At 37.4% G+C, this 18,677-nt stretch overlaps 1 protein-coding gene across 15 annotated transcripts in view; it reads left to right on the forward strand.

The window, feature by feature from the left end:
• MTMR3 (myotubularin related protein 3) overlaps window positions 1–18,677 on the forward strand; it is a 141,796-nt gene that overhangs the window by 60,912 nt on the left and 62,207 nt on the right. For 2 of the 15 annotated variants that reach the window (XM_025474506.3, XM_035706454.2), the window contains exon 2: window positions 8,130–8,165. The exons of 11 other annotated variants lie outside the window; for them this stretch is intronic. The gene's annotated coding sequence lies outside the window, so the exon portion shown is untranslated. Of the gene's footprint in view, window positions 1–7,528; window positions 7,956–8,129; window positions 8,166–14,688; window positions 14,850–18,677 lie in introns of those variants that run through there. 2 more of the 15 variants (XM_035706456.2, XM_035706455.2) reach the window with 2 other exon arrangements.

Below are 18,677 nucleotides of genomic sequence, written 5' to 3' on the forward strand. Positions count from 1 at the left end.
ACACTAGTGAACTGTTGCAAACCTCAGTTGCTTTACGTTAATATATATCCAGATTACTGAGTTCTATCCCTACCTTTCTATTTTTGTTTTTTATTTTATTTTTTTAGTAATCTGTACACCCAATGTGGGGCTTGAACTCACAACCCTGATATCAAGAGTCACCTGCTCTACTGACTGAGCCAGCCAGGCACTCCCAAATCCAACTTCTTTTTTTTTTTTCCAAATCCAACTTCTTATATGGACACAGAACATGAACAGGACAGGATGAAGATGCATATGTATACTCTGGGGAAGCAGTAGATTGTTTTCTTTATATGATAGTACAGTGACATACATTGAGGAGCAAGTTCATTGTTAGGATTTTTAACTAATGTGAGCAAGGCAGAATACTTGATGAGCAGTAAAACTTGAGTGCTAGCCAGCTGATTGGTTACTTTTCTTTTCTTTTTTTTTTTTTAAGATTTTATTTATTAATTCATGAGAGACACAGAGAGAGGCAGAGACACAGGCAGAGGGAGAAGCAGACTCCATGCAGGGTGCCGGATGTGGGACTCGATCCTGGGACTCCAGGATCACACCCTGGGCTGAAGGCGGTGCTAAACCGCTGAGCCACCGGGGCTGCCCGACTGGTTACTTTTCTTTTTTATAAAACTTTATTTGCAGTAGATCTATATAAATGCTTTATCACAGAACATAAAAATTAGCTGTAGTTGCCATTTTCAATTGGTATATTTCTGGTTTAGGTTTTTTCATTTTTGAAAATGTTTACTCTTATCTCTGACTGAAATAAACACGTTTAACAGTTACAATGAATGAATTGTTAATTGTACTTATTGCTGAAATCACAACTGTCTTTGAATTATAATAAAAGCAGATTTCAGGGATCCGTGGGTGGCTCAGTGGTTTAGCGTCTGCCTTTAGACCAGGGTGTAATCCTGGAGACCCAGGATCGAGTCCCACGTCAGGCTCCCTGCATGGAGCCTGCTTCTCCCTCTGCCTGTGTCCCTCTGCCTCTCTCTCTATGCATCTCTCATGAATAAATAAATAAAATCTTTAAAAACAACAACAAAAAAGGGGCAGATTTCTCCAGAAATCAAAGTTAATACAAGATTCATGTTAATTTATTTCTGGAAATGGATTGTGAAAGTATTATTTGAGAAAATATATTGATGACTTATTATAATATTCATAAAATAGAATATTATACTTTTCTTCTTTGAAGTTGTAATTTTTAAGTATATTAACTTTTTTTATTTTTTTTATTTTTTATTTTTTTAACATTTTAAATTACTAGAAATTATCTAATTTGTAATCTTAGTGTGACAGAAAAAATATGGTATAGTTTGTATTACCATGCTATGAAAGTTTAATTCAAATGAGTGTTTTTGTCAAGAAGAACTCTTCATTCTCTGTCTCTTTCTCAAATAAATGAATAAAATCTTAAAAAAATAAAAATAAAAGAAGAAATCTATAAGGGTGCCTGGGTGTCTCAGTCAATTACGCAGCTGCCTTTGGCTCAGGTCATGATCCCAGGATCCTGAGATTGAGCCCCCCTTGGGCTCCCTGCTCAGTGGGAAATCTGCTTCTCCCCCTCCCTCGGCCCCTTCCCTTCTGTTTGTGCTCTCTCTTGTGTGCCTTCTCTCTCTCAAATATAATTTTAAAAAATCTGTAAAACTTTAAAAAGTAAATTTTGTCTATGTAGTATCTAATAAGAGTATCTTGTATTCAATTAATATAGGATATAGTAAATGGGATGATTCGTATTTGAGTTACAGTAATGCCCTAATTCTGCCTCTTTGGTTGTTTATAAAAAGAAAACAAGCCTGGCATACATTATTTAATTATGATTTTATTAAGGAAATCAGACTGAGTGTGTGAATCATCTGATTTTGTTTTTCAGGACTCTTAGTTGCTGGTGATAAAGTGAATTAGAGCTTAAATAAAAGAACATGTAGCTTTATTGGCCATTGGCAGGATACTGGAGCAGTTCATATAATTGAATAACTGTGGCAGCCAGATAGGGGATTTGGAATTGGGGGTACAGTGTCTTAGTTATTCTAGTTTTGTATCTCTCTGAGCTTTGGTGTGATTTCTGTCCAGCTTCTCCTGGCTGTACAGTCCAGAGTCTCTTCTTCCTCTTGGTGTCTCAGCAATATTTTCCACTCTGTCCTTCCACCAAAAGAAGTAGAAATAGTTCCATTCGTTAAGTGGTTAGGGCCAAACAACCTAAGTGTTTATTTCCTAACAGTTTAGCTACTTGAAAAATTGATATATATATAATTTGAAAGAAAACATTGTAATTTTAATATTTGTGCCTGTTGGGTAGTATACAATTTTCAAACCCTAGAATCAGATTAGATATTCCAGCTTTTTTTCCTGTTTGGCACTGACTTTTATATGATACTTGGCTTTTTTATCATAGCAATTTGCTTAAAGCCCCTGTTTCATAAACATTGAAAGGAATGTTTTTTGAGCTAATTTTGAAATTATGAATGACCTCAGATAGTTGTTTGTGTGGTTCACATATGTCAGTTATTTCTGTTTCTCTCAAAAACTTTAAAGTCTCTCTAGTGCCCCTGTGAATATAAAGGTACCCCCAAGGTACCTCAGCACACAATTTGGAAACCATGATTCTGGAGGAAGAGAGGGATTTTTAAAAAAAAACTAATCTTTATGCCCATTGTGGGGCTTGAACTCAGGACCCCAAGATCAGGAGTTACATGTCTCCAGATTAAGCCAACCAACCACAAAAAGAGAAGGATTCTGATTTTTTTCTCTTTGGATCATGTGATTCAGGAGATAGGTTATAATTTGGTCAACCTGGAGTACTCACCCACTCCAATGCTTAGAAAGGGCATAGTATTCCATTGTATGGCTATATCATTTTACCTGTTTACAGTTGTTTAAAAATTACATAGAGGACATAAATTAACATCTGGTGTATCTCTATTTCTATAGCACAGATTCTGTTAAGTCTTACCTGACACTTAAAGTATAAAAAAATTTTGGATTTGAAATATGATCTCTGTGCTTTCAAATTTTCTGGGTAATCAAGAATCAAAGACCTAAACTTAAGAGCTTAAACTATAAAACTGTTGGAAGAAAACACAGAGGAAAAGTTTCACGGCATTGCATTTGGATTTGGCAATGATTTCTTGCATCTAACATCAAAAACACAGGCAGCAAAAGAAAAAGATAAATCGAACTAGGTTAAAAACTTAATGTGCATCAAAGTATACTCTTGAGTGAAAAGGCACCCAGAGAATTGGAGAAAATGTTTGCAAACCATATATCTGTTAAAGGATTACTATCCACGATATATAAAGAAACACAGCTCAACACCAAAAATCAACCCAACTAAAAAATGGGCAGAGACTTAAATAGACATTTCTTCAAAGAAGTTACAGAAATAGTAAGCACATGAAAAGATGCTCAACATCACTAGTTGTTAGGAAAATGCAAATCAAAACCATGGGATATTACTTCACATCCATTAGGATGGCTATTATCAAAAAAGTGGAAATGGGTTGATGAGGATATGGAGAAATTAGAACCCTGGTGTATTGCTGGTGGGAATATAAAATGGTACAGCTGTTGAGGGAAAACAGTGTGGTTGTTCCTCCGAAAATTAAACATGGAATTACCATATGATCTAGCAGTTACACTCTTAATTAGATATCTACCCAAAAGAAGTGAAATTGGGGACTAACAGATATTTGTACACCAATATTCATAGCAGCACTATTTACAGTAGCCAAAAGGTAGAAACAATTTAAATGTCTGTCAGTGGATGAATGTATAAACAAAATGTGGTATATACTTACAATGGAGTATTATTCAGCATTAAAAAGGAAGTTGGGGGGGCAGCCTTGGTGGTTCAGCGGTTTATCACCGCCTTCAGCCCAGGGCCTGATCCTGGAGACCTGGGATCGAGTCCCGTGTCGGGCTCCCTGCATGGAGCCTGCTTCTATCTCTGCCTGTGTCTCTGCCTCTCTCACTCTGTGTCTCTCATGAATAAATAAATAAAATCTTTAAAAAAAAATAAAAAGGAAGTTAGGGATGATGAAAAAGTTCTAGAAATGGATAGTGGTGATGATTGCACAGCAGTGTGAATGTACTTAAGGTTATTTAGTTGTACACTTTAAATGGTTAAAATTGTAGATACTGTGTGTATTTTACCACAGAAAAAAGAAAAACTGAAAAAAAAAAACCCACTTTAGACATGTACAGTTTGTTTTACTTCAGTTATACCTTAATAAAGTCAAAAAATCTTGGGGTATTTGACCCAAAAAATAATTTGTGATGATTTTATTTAAAGATTATGAAATTACAAACTCCATAGCTTTGAAAGTCAGTCCTACAAAGTAATAAGATGCAGACAGGTCTGTGGAACAGACAGAAGCGGTGGATATATTTTAACTTTACAAAAGCTTCTAGTTGTCTGGTGGCATCTTCCTCTGTAAGGGATGAAAATATGTCGTATTGCTAAATGGTGCAGAGCAGATTAGAGGTTCCTATTCATTGTTACTGGTGGGTTGCTGTCAGATAAGAGATAACAAATGGTTTTATAAAGAGGTTAGGATTATGCTTTCTACTATATAATGTTCTTAAGTGTGATACAGATGATGAAATGGGGAGTTATGCTCATTAACTTCACAGATGACTTGTCGGCCCCGTGAAGGATGGAATTAGAGTTCAGAATTATCTTGACAAGGGAGTAGAGGTTGTAAAGAATAAAGATTTTTAGGAAGTGTCAAGTAGCATTCTTGCAACAGTGGATGATAAAACACTGATGAAAATCTTTAGTTTGTGGGAAAATGAAACTTAAAGCCATAATGTTCTTTGAAAAATATAGTAGGGATCCCTGGGTGGCACAGCGGTTTAGCGCCTGCCTTTGGCCCAGGGCGCGATCCTGGAGACCCGGGATCAAATCCCACGTCGGGCTCCCGGTGCATGGAGCCTGCTTCTGCCTATGTCTCTGCCTCTCTCTCTCTCTCTCTATCATAAATTAAAAAAATAAAAATAAAAAAATGAAAAATATAGTAGCACATGTAGTATATAAGAAACATATTCTTGGGAAGGGTGGCTCAGCGGTTGAGCATCTGCCTTCGGCTCAAGGCGTGGTCCTGGAGTCCTGGGATTGAGTTCCACATCGGGCTCCTTACATGGAGCCTGCCTCTCCTCCCACTGCCTGTGTCTCTCTGCCTCTTTCTGTCTCATGAATAAATAAATAAAAATCTTAAAAAAAAATATTCTCAGTGTACAAGGGCTCCTTATTTGGAGTTGCTTTATGAGGACTAGGGTTAGCATCAAATTTTACTATATTTATAAACTTATTGAATGGAGAAGGCACTATTGGCATAGATGTTTTTAATGTAAACTGTGGAGCCAGAATGCTTGGGTTTGAATTCTGGCCTCTTAACTGGTAAAATCTTGGGAAAATTACTTCTCTATATGTCTCTTTTTTCAACTCTGTGTATGTGTTTTAAGAGAGGGAGGGAGGAGAGGGGCAGAGGAAGAGGGAGAGAATCTTACGCAGACCTCACGCTCAGCATGAGCCCAAACGCTTGGTGTCATGACCCTGAGATCATGGCCTGAGCTGAAATCAAGAGTCGAGTGCTTAACCAACTGAGCCACCCGGGTGCCCCTCAACTGTTTTTCAAAGTATAATCGTCACGACCTTATAGAATTATGGGTTTAATTGACTTAATATGTATAATACTTTTAAAACAGTGCCTGGCATGTAGAGAAGTGCTCAATAAAATTAGTTGCTTAAAACATCTTTTTTTTTTTTTTTAAAGATTTTATTTATTTGAGAGAGAATGGGCAGAGGGGAGGGGGCTGAGGGAGAGAGAAAAATTGAGCTGGAGCTGAATGCCAGGCTCGATCCCAGGACACAGAGATCATGACCTGAGCCAAAGGTGGACACTTGACTGACTGAGCCACCCTGGTGTCCCTGCTTAAAATATCCTTAACAATTGGTCTCATTTGGCCCGTTAATTTGAGATTATACTATTGACAGTGTTTTCTCTCACTATTTTTTAAAAGATATTTTTATTCATGAGAGACACAGAGTAGGAGAGAGGCAGAGACATAGGCAGAGAGAGAAGCAGGCCCCATGTGGGGAACCTGATGTGGGACTCGATCCCACGTCTCCAGGATCACACCCTGGGCCAAAGGCAGGTGCCAAACCGCTGAACCACCCAGGCATTCCTCTCTCACCATTCTTACTGTCACTGTAAAAAAAAAAAAAAAAGAAAAAGAAAAAAACCCAACATCATTAAAAAAATTGGTCTTGTTTTTTCTAACCACCATGCCCAATATTGTTACCATTGCTTTCTGGTGCCTAGAATTAACTCTTCATGTGGATGCAGTACTGTTCAGATTCTTTGCCAGTTATCAGAAAGTGTTAAATATATATGACTGAAAAATTATCTCGACTTCAAGTTGGAAGAAACTATGTAGTCTCACCAATTTGTGAAGCTATTTACTCTTCATCTATTCAAGAGAAGTTGAGTAAAGGACAGAAGGAATCCAGTTTTCAGGGAGAGACAAAATTATTACACAAAGAATGGAATGTAAAAAGGACTTTTTAGGGACACCTGGGTGGTTCAGTGGTTTAGCGTCTGCCTTTGGCTCAGGGCATGATCCTGAGGTCCTAGGATCGAATCTCTTATCAGGCTTCCTGCAAGGAGCCTGTTTCTCCTTCTGCCTGTGTCTCTGCCTCTCTCTCTCTCTGTGTCTCATGAAAAAATAAAAAAAAAATTTTTTTTTGAAAAGGAGTTTTTAGAAATGGCTTGATCATAAGAACTCCTGCTTTTATATGATGGCCTCAAAGAAATCAAAGAGGATTAAAACCACCTTCCTCTTGTTGTCACTTTTATATTCCATATCCCTGTCTTCAAGCAGTGTTTATCTGTACAAAAACCAACCTCATTTTATACAAAAGTGGCATTTTTCTCCCCAAAAGTGGCATTTTTATTAATACCAGTTTAGGACTAATAACTGCAGCTATTACTGAGTTCCTAGTTCCTTCAAGAAGTCTTTATGTGTTAGTCAAATGACAGTATACTATTAATTATCATGTTTTACCTATTTTCACTTTGATTGGAATGTGAAAGCAGAAAGCATGTTAGTTTTCCCATGATTGTCATGAGAATTATCACCTATAACTATTTTTAATTGCTTACAAGAAAATTTTTTATAATCTATCCCAAAACCCTTAAGGGGAACTAAATATTCTTTCATTGACTAATTAAAACATTTTGAGTAGCTCTTGAGGGAACTTGCAGACTATGTGTGTTTTCAGAGTGGAGAAAGGGAAGGAGAGGTATTTGGGGAGGGGGAGAAGTGGAATTGGATGAAAGAGAATAAATTTAAATAATGTGTACCTACAAAAATGCAGTAAAAGTTTAGTGGCTTAAATATTAGATGAAGTCTGATGATCTGATTGGTAGAAAAGAGGCCAGCCTGTGTATAGGAAACAAACAATGGCAAGGAATTTGGAATGAACATAGAATGTCCTAGAGGGGAAGAGTAAGATCCTCATTTGAGGGAGACCTGGTTGTTTGAGAGGGAAGGGCCTGCCTCATTTTGGAGAAAGGGCTTGTTGAGAGGGCTGCTCGAGCTCTTGGCAAATATAGGGATAGTATCCTGAGAGTTCATCGATAATGTGTAGAGAATAGTGGTTAATGTTGCTTGGCTCACTCAGTTAAATGATTTCTTCTTTTTCTTAAGTCTCCAATGCCTATAACTAGAATTTTTGCTTTAGCAAAATCACATACTTTAAAATTTTGGACTTTGAAGGTTTATAATGCATATTGGAAACTTATAAACCAGTTCTAAGGGCTTATTCTATATGAAAACAGGCAGGTAGAACTGTTGCATTTATAGTAAGAACTAGAAAATAGAGGTCTTAAATGGACGTGAGTGTGCTTGAAACATTTATTTAATAGGTAAGTAAACAGAAGGCCATGGTTAATTTCTTGTATCTACCTAAATTGCTTTTTTTTTTTTTAATTCAGAAAGTAATTATTGAGCATGTTTCTCGTCCTTGTCAGAATTAGTTTTCATTTGATTTGAAGATACTAGCACAGTAACTCTCTTCTAATGTTATCTCCATTTTACAGATGAGGAAACTTCGTGAACTTCCCAAACTGATGCAAGTAAGTTTAGAGTCAAAATTCACCTCCAAAACAGTTTGATTCCAGAACCTATAATCTTCCTTAATAAGCTATATTGTAGTGCCTCTCATTAACGCATAGTTTAAGGCCCTTAGGTTCTGTTGTTGAGTAGGAAAATGACCTTAGAGAAAAAATAATAGTCTGTCTAGTAGAACAGAATGAAATGTAAATAATTATAATGAAACTTAGTATTATAAAATAGAGCTATATTGAAAGTGCACGTGGACTCTGCAGGGAAGCTTTCACAGTGAAAGCTTTGTTTTCAAGGGAGAATTAAAGGATACATAGTATTTACCCAAATAGATAAAGCCATATGAGTGTAAATCAGCAGAGGTAATAGCAGTGACAAAAGATCATGCTTGGAAAATTTAAAGGCAGCTTCAGGTTGTTCATTCTGGATATAAATGTCATAAGGCATACTTTCTTTGAGCAGGGATTTTTTAGTGACACTGCTATTGATGGGATTGTATATGCCAGGTGATGTTAAAAGAGTAACTGACCAGAACCAATTCTATTGTAACTTCAGTTGTAACTCATTCTTAGATAATTAAGGTCTAAATTAATTCAAATATTTGAGCATCAGTTAGCTAGACCATATGGTGGTGATACTGGTGGTATAGAGTGGAAAGATGGAAATTGAGCATTTCAGGGAAAACAATAGGAATTGCTGTCAGATCTTGTTACTGGAAATACCAAATGATTGCTAGCCTTGAAATCCTAGGCCTACCAAGATTTCCAATGGAGTATGAAGAAGGAATGTTAGGGGGGAGAGGATGGAAACTGATTTTGTTAATGATATGTAGAGTTAGCATATGTACTACAATGACAGTACAGAAGAAACCCTGTACCCTCTGGTACTGCTAGTAATTGCATTTGGGATTGGGGAAGATGCCAAAACTCTCTGGTGGTAGCAGAAACCTTAAAGAAAGAGGTTTATCATTTGTCTGGAGGAAGGACTAGATACAATTGCATGTGGCCCTGGTCAGGTCTGCTTATGAATGATTTCAGACTTAATGTATTGAATAGATAAGTCTTGTGAAGAAAAAATGAGACAATAAAACACCTCGAAGAAAGATAGTTATGAATTTCTATATATGAAGGATTTTTAATAGCATACAGTACTGTATTGCCTAGACCTCTCATTAATAGATTACCTACATGATTTTTTTTTTTTTTTTGTATCTGAATGCTAAATGGGAATGCATCTTAAAATCAGTGGCATGTTGGAGTTTTTTTTCCTTAGTGGTTTGTAAATTTAATAGTGTGCTTTGAATTTGATGGCATCTGAGTCAATAAAATGCAGAATGTTCTTTTCAGTGCTCATTAGCATAAATACAGGGTTTTGTTCTGCTTTGTTTTGTTTTGTTTAAAGGTATTTGTGTTCCATTTAAGTCATCTCAGGTACTGCCAATGGTCTGTATACCACGTGATGGAAACACTGGTAATTGAAAATAAAGCTATGCTATAGAATGTAGGGCTTAGATTAAATATTGAGGCTGTAAATCATACAGAAAAAAATGTAAGCTCTTTCTAAGGTCTTTTATTTCTTTGTATTTTAGCATATGTAATGTTCTGATTGAGAACAGTAGTATGGGGGGGCACCTGGGTGGCTCTGTCAGTTGAGTTTGCCTTTGGCTTGGGTCATGATCCCAGAGTCCTGGGATCGAGACCCAACTTAGGCTCTCTGCTCAGTGGGGAGCCTGCTTCTCCCTCTCCTCTGTTTCTCTCCCTGCTTGTGCATGCTCTCTCTCTGTCAAATAAATAAAATCTTAAAAAAAAAAAACCAAAATGGGTGTCTTGGTGGCTCAATTGGTTGGGTGTCTGCCTTTGGCTTAGATCATGATCCCAGGGTCCTGGGATGGAGCCCCATATCAGGCTCCCTGCTTGGGAGGGGGGGACCTGCTTCTCCCTCTCCCTCTGTCTGCTTGTGCTCTCTCTGTCAAATAAATATATAAAATCTTTAAAAAAAACAAAAACAGTAGTACACAATGTGTTGTTCAGTCATAGGCCTGCTGTTGTTTACCAGAGAGGTGGTTAAATGCATTATTCTTTCTGCCTCTTCGAGACATTAGTTCCTCAGACAAACTATTTTCAGATTGAAAAATGCAAGAAACTTATGAGTGGTATTGATTGACCTTAGAGGTGTGATGTTATTCTTAATAGTTATGATTACATGGTTATTAGAAACTTGAGAATTTTAATTATTTGTGTAGATTGATTTTTTTCATACTGAATTGAATAGTACTTAAGTTTGTGATGTATAAACAATATACTCGGAATACTCCATAATTTGTACAGAATAGGTTTAGATTAGGCTATGTGTTTGAGAAATTTTTTATCTTGTTTTAGAGAATATTTTACCAATATTTTATTTTATTTTCAATTAATTATTTATTTATTTATTTATTTATTTATTTATTTATTTATTTATTTATTGAGACAGAGAGAGAGAGAGGCGCAGAGACACAGGCAGAGGGAGAAGCAGGCTCCATGCAGGGAACCTGACGTGGGACTTGATCCCGGATCGCCAGGATCACACCTCAGGCTGCAGGCGGTGCTAAACCGTTGCGCCACCTGGGCTGCTCCAATATTTTATTTAAAAAAATTTTACCGATATTTTAATGTTTAGTATGAATAGTAATTTAAGCCAGTATGCTTTTTTATTACCCCTGCTCTCCTTTAATGGGTTAAAAGCAAAATGATAGCTTAAGAATTTTTTTTAATTCAAAATTTAGTTTTTGTCTTCATTATGAATCCATGACTTGAGGTTTGGGAGTGGTTATTTAAATATAGTTATTTGGGATCCCTGGGTGGCGCAGCGGTTTGGCGCCTGCCTTTGGCCCAGGGCGCGATCCTGGAGACCCGGGATCGAATCCCACGTCAGGCTCCCGGTGCATGGAGCCTGCTTCTCCCTCTGCTTGTGTCTCTGCCTCTCTCTCTCTCTATGTGACTATCATAAATAAATAAAAATTAAAAAAAAATAAATATAGTTATTTAAAAACAAAAAGGGAGAAGTCCCTTTTGCTTCACAGCTTATTTCTTATTAGCCCTGGTTTAACGTAGTACCTTTGCCTTCCTTTTCTTTAAAGCATGTTGATGAATTCTACTTCTTGACTTTAGCTGGAAAAGTTTTTTTTCCCTTCTTGTATATATTTAGGTGGTAATCACATGTTTCTCTCTGTTTACATGAGATAGATGTTACTAATTTAAAAGAGTGAGTGAGTCTTTTGTATGGTCTAAAGGATGGTCTTTTTGTTTTTAATTCATGAGAGACACAGAGAGGCAAAGACATAGGCAGAGGGAGAAACAGGTTCCCCGCGGGGAACCCGATGTGGGACTTGATCCCGTGATCTTGACTGAGCCAAAGGCAGACACTCAACCACTGAGCCACCCAGGTATCCCTAAAAGGATAGTCTTAAGAAAATGGTGTTCTGGTCGAGACAATTTTTGGTATTTTGGCTATTTAATAATGGAGAACTGCTTCAAAAGAGTAGGTATTTGAACTTGCCATTTTAAACAGAGCCTGCAGTGTAGTGCGTGGTTACTGGATGTTACTGGGTTTTTATTGGCTTGCTTTCAAAAATATGAGTAGCCCCCTACCTAATTGCCAGAATATTAATTTGAACTAGGCCAGTAGAAGATTGATTCTTTTATTGCACACAGTCTCTATTACTTGAATTTTGTCTCTCTCCTCTTGAGTGTACCTGTTGGCTAGCTGGATTTGGACAGTTTTTAATTGTGAATATGGCAACTAAAAATTCAAATCTGTTTTTTCATTAAGTGTATGCATAAAAGATGGATTTGCATTTTCATTCAGGTTTCTGTTACTTGTATTTATTTATTTATTTATTTATTTATTTATTTATTTATTTATTTATTTATTCGTTCATTCATTCATTCAATTATTATTTTTTAAAGATTTTTATTCTTGAGAGAGACAGAGAGTGAGTCCGAGACACAGGCAGAGGGAGAAGCAGGCTCCATCCTGGGAGCCCGACGTGGGACTCGATTCTGGGTCCCCAGGATCATGCCCCGGGCCGAAGGCAGGCACTAAACCGCTGAGCCCCCCGGGCTGCCCCTCCTTGTCCATTTTTAAGAAAATATTTTATTTATTAGAGAGTGTGAGAGAGCATGAGCAGGGGGAGGGGCAGAGGGAGAGGGCAAACCAGACTCCCCACTGAACATGATGCCCACCGCAGGGCTCCATCCCAGTGTCCCGAGATCATGACCTGAGCCAATGGCAGACCCTTAACTGCTTGAGCCATACAGGCACCCCTGGCTCCTTATTTTGATGTTTCTTACTCTGCATAAAACTGAGTGGAGAGAACCAGAAGCTTGGACAGTCTGTTTACAGAATGGGAGAGGAACATTCCTAAATATTATATTAATATACTAATGAGCAATATGCAGATAGCTGGGTTTGGGACACTGATAGGTATTTTTTGGAAGAATGTAGTTTACTTTCACTTTTCCTAGAATTGGTGTTAAACGTCTTAAGTACTTTGGCAAAACAGAAGAATCATGCTCATTTCTACATGGGCACACTATTGAGTTCCCATGGTAAACTGACCTTCAAATTAAGTTGTCTTTCTAGAAAAGAAACCCCTTATGCAGCTGTGAGTGGGGAGGGTTGTTGTAAAAAGGGTGGGGTTTGGAGATTCTATTTTTGTTCCTTTACGTCAGGGTCCTGAAGCAAAGCATATTAGAATAAGCAGTGTAAATCTGCAGGTTTCAAAATGACACTGATGTGTTAAATTTTGCCTAGTTTTTTAGTTGCCTTTTTAAAAAAATTACATTTTTGGTTTTTGCTACCTCATTTGATTAGTTTTCTTTTTCTATTGAGTACATAAGAAATAGGAGTTCATAATTTAAACTTCTAAAAACTTTTTGAGACCCTATTATAAAACTCTTTGTCTTCATAGGGATTGGTCATTTAGGGGTTTTGTCCCAAAAAATGCAGTTAAAGTTTTATTCTTTGGACAGTAGGAAGCAGGGACAGAGTCTACAATTCATGGTAAGAGATAATCATACTAAATACCTTAAGGGGGAAAATTATAATTAGGAAAATTTAAATTTCCATGATGAGCTATGGATTTCTGGAGTAGGAATGTTTTTTCTTTCTTTTTCTATTTCTTTTTATTATTATTTTTTTAAAGATTTTACTTGAGAGGCAGCATGAGCAGAGGAACAGAGGGAGAAGGAGAAGCAGAGTCTCCACTGAGTGGGGAGTCCAACATGGGGCTTGATCCTAGGACCCCTAGGGTCATGACCTGAGCCAAAGGCAGAGGATGCTTAATGCTTAACCGCCTAAGCTACCCACAGGTGCCCCTCTTTTTTTTTTTTTTTTTTTTAATAGAATGTTGACTTCCGATTTGGGGCAAGGTAGGGGAGAAGAAAGGAGGGATGCAAGGGGAAACAAAGTTTACTTTCTTCTTTATCACAGGTTAACTGGGAGCAAGGAGCAGGGCATTAATATGAGTGTGCAGGAATTTACTTTATGTCAAATTCCCAAAGATAGACCTCAGAACTAGTCAAAGAAGCAAAAGTCAGGAAACGCTTTTCCGACATTGCAGCTAGTCTTTCTGATCTTTCCATAGTGATTATAAATATTGAACTACCCTCTGGTACTTAGATAAAATGATCCACTTGGCTTTAAAAATTCAGTTCATTTCTAGTTATTCGAATACTTGGATTATCTATCCTCTTTTCTTAAGCTCCCAGACTTAAGTATTTCTTCTATTTTCTGTTAAATTTAAGGGTTTTTTTTCTTTCTTAGGAGATAGGGAATGTTTCATTTAAGATGATGAACTTAAATACTGCCTTATAAAATTAGATTGTGTTTTATTATTTTTTTTAAAGATTTTATTTATTTGAGAGAGAGAGAGAGAGATAGCAACAGAGAGCACAAGTGAGGGAGAAGCAGGCCCCCCACCTAGCAGAGAGCCCTATGGATCATGACCTGAGCCAAAGGCAGATGCTTAACCTACTGAGTCACCTAGGCGCCCCTAAAATTAGATTTTAAATTCTTGATTTCAGTAGTAAAATGATGCCTACCATGTGATGTCTCATGGAGACCAAGTCAGAAAATTATATTACAAATTATACATAGAAATTCCTTACAATCCTATTAATAATTTATCTGAGTAGTATGAAGTGAATGTGTTCTGTTATAGAAGTAATTATAAAGAGCAAGTCAGAACACTAAATCTTTAAAAAGAAAGATTTTATTTATTTATTTGACAGAGCACAAGCAGGGGGGGGAGCAGCAGGCAGAGAGAGAGAGAGAGGAAGAGGAAGAAGGAGCTTCCCTGCTGAGCAAGAAGTGGGATATGGGGCTTGATCCCAGGACATTGGGATCATGACTTGAGCCAAAGGCAGACGCTTAACCTACTGAGCCATCCAGGCACCCCAAATCTTTACATTCTTAAAATTATAATTGTTCCCCTTTTTAGAAGATTGCATGTGATTCACCATTCTTTTTTAAAGGTATATTTATTTATTTTAGAGAATGCTGCAAATGTGAGTTGGGGACAGGACAGAGGGAGAGGACCTTCAAGCAGACTCTTACTGAACACCGAACTGAAGTGGGGCCTGATCTCAAGACCCATGAGATCATGACCTGAGCCGAAGCCAAGAGTTGGTCGCTTATCTGACTGAGCCACCCAGGTGCCATTGTGATCCATGGTTTTATTTTTATTTTTATTTTTATTTTTATTTTTATTTCTATTTCTATTTCTATTTCTATTTCTATTTCTATTTTTATTTTTATTTTTATTTTTATTTTTATTTTTATTTTTTTTGGATCCATGGTTTTAATCTTTGCTGGTCACCATCAGAAAATATCTTCACCAAGACGTCATGTACGATTTATGTACCCCTGCCCCTCCTTTCCTCCCCTGTTGTGTAAGGATTAAATTTAAAAGGAAGATACTTGTACGTTAAATGATTTTAAAAGGTACAAATAAGGGATTCCTGGGTGGTTCAGTCCTCAGTTGGTTAATCGTCTGCCTTAGGTTCAGATCATGATCCCAGGGTTGGGCGGATCGAACTTCAAGTTTGGCTCCCTAGTCAGCGTGGAGTCTGCTTTCCCTTTCCTTCTGCCACTTCCCCTGCTTGTGCTCTCACTTTCTCTGTCAAATAAATAAAATATTTTTAAAAAGGTATAAATTGGGCAGCCCGGGTAGCTCAGTGGTTTAGCGCCGCCTTCAGCCCGGGGCTGATCCTGGAGACCCGGGATCGAGTCCCACATCGTGCTCCTGCATGGAGCCTGCTTCTCCGTCTGTGTCTCTGCCTCTCTCTCTCTCTCTCTCTCTCTCTCTCTCTCTCTCCCCCTCTCCCTCTCCCTCTCCCTCCCCCTCCCCCTCCCTCTCTGTGCCTCAAATGAATAAATAAATAAATAAAAATCTTAAAAAAAAAGGTGTTGGGATCCCTGGGTGGCGCAGTGGTTTAGCGCCTGCCTTTGGCCCAGGGCGCGATCCTGGAGACCCGGGATCGAATCCCACATCGGGCTCTCGGTGCATGGAGCCTGCTTCTCCCTCTGCCTGTGTCTCTGCCTCTCTCTCTCTCTCTGTGACTATCATAAATAAATAAAAAATTAAAAAAAAAAGGTATTAAATCAAATTTGCTAAAATCGGCTTGATCACAGTTAATCTTTTCTGAGAACATGGTTGTGGCTTCCTTTTGCCTACTTGAGATGGGAAAAGCAGTAACATCTATCTGAAGTGCAGCTAAACTTTGATGTCTAAGAATTCTAGAGCACAATTACTTTGCTTTTGGTCTCTCACATTCTGGGGTTCCCTTTTGGGAAAGCAGCTGTCAGTGTTTCAGCCACTTAAATGCCAACAGATGATCTTAAGTATTGATCACCAACCCAACTGTTTGAAATTCTGTGTATTGCAGAGCTTCCTTTGAGAAATGTATTCAGAGTTTTATCCCACCTTTAACCCCACCCAAACAACCATATATATACATATATACATGTACATATATATATAGAATATAAAATGAACTATACTGTGTACCACTAGTGTAGTGACAGATTATACAAGATTGATCTTTGGTGGTTATATATTGAAACAAAGCTTTTTTTTATTATTATTTTGAACATTATCTTAAGTGTTGCTTGTTTAAGAGACTTACTATCAGTGAAAGGCTCTTTGATACAGAAATGTGATTATAACATGGGGTAAGTGACAGTTCTGGAACTTACTGCGTTTTTGTTTTTCAAGGAGAAGATGGTTGTTTTTTGGTTAGGAAATGATAATATTTTAGCTGCTTATCTGTGTTCTACAGCTGGCAGAGGAATGCACACGGATCATGAATTTGCGCCTGGATCCCGCAAAACTCACAGACATTAGTGTTTCCAAAAGGGGTAGAAAAGACATATAGAGTCTTTCTCATCATCTTGTTTAGAGATTTCACTGAATGAGGTCACTGATTCAAATTTATATTTATTTTTCCTTTTTCAAAGCATGGACTTAATACGTATGGGAGAAAAGTCACACTGTGGGCATGCAGCCATGTGAGAATATTACAGTTGACACTAGAATTGCAGCTTGTTTAAGGATAGGAACTTTGTTTTGTTGATTGCTGCATCATTCCTAGTGCCTAGAATAGTGCCTACCACCTCTAAATATTTATCAAATAAATGAACCTCTACCACAGTGAACTTGTCATGATAGGTGAATGCAGCCATGCTTTTTGAACTCTTTGTTTTTGTTTTATTTATAGTTGACTTCAGCAGCAAAGGTTTTAGAAAACCTGAGGTTTGAACTTCTATTCAAGGAGTAAGACCAAGCCACAGTAATTTTACTCAGCCGATAAATAAAATACTCAGCTGATAAATCATCTCCCCACCATGGAATAATTCCACCCAGCATGCCACAGAGTCCTAGTTTGGGAAGGTCATCTATCAGATATCTGAAAGGTTTTTAGGCATAAATGAGGAAACATGAAGAAACCGAAAAGTTTGCTTAAAGTAGAGGCAGTTGAACTTAAAATTTAACATCTCTGAATTGTTTTATATTGCCTCCACACTCAAATTTTGCTCTGAATCTGTTTCTTAATATGCAGTGCATATGTAAGAAAAGGCATTTCTTCTACATACAGTGAAAATAAAAGATTCCTCTAAATTATTCAGTGTTGCCTTCTTAAAGTTTTGAATTCTTAATTACCTTGCATTTGAAAGTGAGATAGGACTATGTAAAACAGTCCATTGTCCTTTTAAAGTTAAAATGTACACTAGACAAAAAAGGGCTGCCACCTGTGTTTACCATCCCCCACCCAACATTTTAAAATGCCTGGCCTGAGTCTTAGTTTTCCTCATGAATTGATTCAATCTGATTAGTGTTTGTAGTTTGAATTATTTTATTATACAAATGGCCCAAATTCTCTTTGCCTTGTTGAAGCCGGTATGGTACTTATTTGAATATATTCGGTATATATTTAGGGTAGCCCAAACCTAACTGCTCTTACTCTGTGAGGTATGTGTATATATGACTGTATCCTGCTCTCATTGGAAGGTAGCTTATGGCACCAGAGAGCTTCTTTCAGACTTACCTTTGCATGGCCTTTATCTAGCAAATAGTCCTAAGAGGTGTGGGCAGTTTTTTGTTGTTGTTGACAGTGTTTCACAATGACATCCTTGTTTCCAGCCAAGTAGTTTGTGGTTATTGGAAAGAAGAGTCATTGCCAGTATTGAAGCAGAGCTGCCTGAACTTTTTTTGTTCAAACTGCCTGTTGTTTGATCCATCTCTTGGAACTTTACACCTGTGAAAACTTTACACAAACGTTTCTGTATTGATGGACTTCTCATATGTTTGACAGATAAATTATCAAGTAATTTAAAACATGTCATGATTTTTATAGTAGATACAGTGATTTCCTTAAATTCAATTTAGCACCTTGAATTAAATCAATTTATTATTACCCCTAGGCTTGACCTGTCTCTTGAATTTAATCCCTCCCACCCCCCCTACTTGCTGGGTATATGTCTCCTTAACATTGCTTCCTTGGAGCTACCTTTCATTTTTTAAAACCATTTTATTTACTTTTAAGTAATCTCTGTACCCAATATGGGACTCAAGCTCATGACCCTGAGATCAAGAGTTACATGCTTTTCTGACGGAGCCAGCTAGGAGTCCCACCTTTCATTTTTTAATGATAATGTCCTTTGTCCACTCACCACAAGCCATAAGATTTTGCAGTTATCTTTGACACTTGCTCAGACTCTTTTTTCCCCCCATTTCTAATCAGTTACTAAAAATTAATGCTTTTACTCGCTTTGATGTCTTCCTCTGCATTTTCGCTATAGTTGAGATATTAAGCTGTTAGCATTTCATATCTGAACTACTAGTCCAGGAATATCCTAACTCAGTTTTCCCCTCTAGACCATTCTACATGTTCCTTGCTATAGTTTAACACCATCACTTTCATGTTATTATTTTCCTACTTCTAAAGCTCTTGATCTCACACCACTGAATTAAATCTGACTCC

The sequence above is a fragment of the Canis lupus genome, chromosome 26 (assembly GCF_003254725.2).
Source record: "Canis lupus dingo isolate Sandy chromosome 26, ASM325472v2, whole genome shotgun sequence".
Classification (NCBI taxonomy): domain Eukaryota; kingdom Metazoa; phylum Chordata; class Mammalia; order Carnivora; family Canidae; genus Canis; species Canis lupus.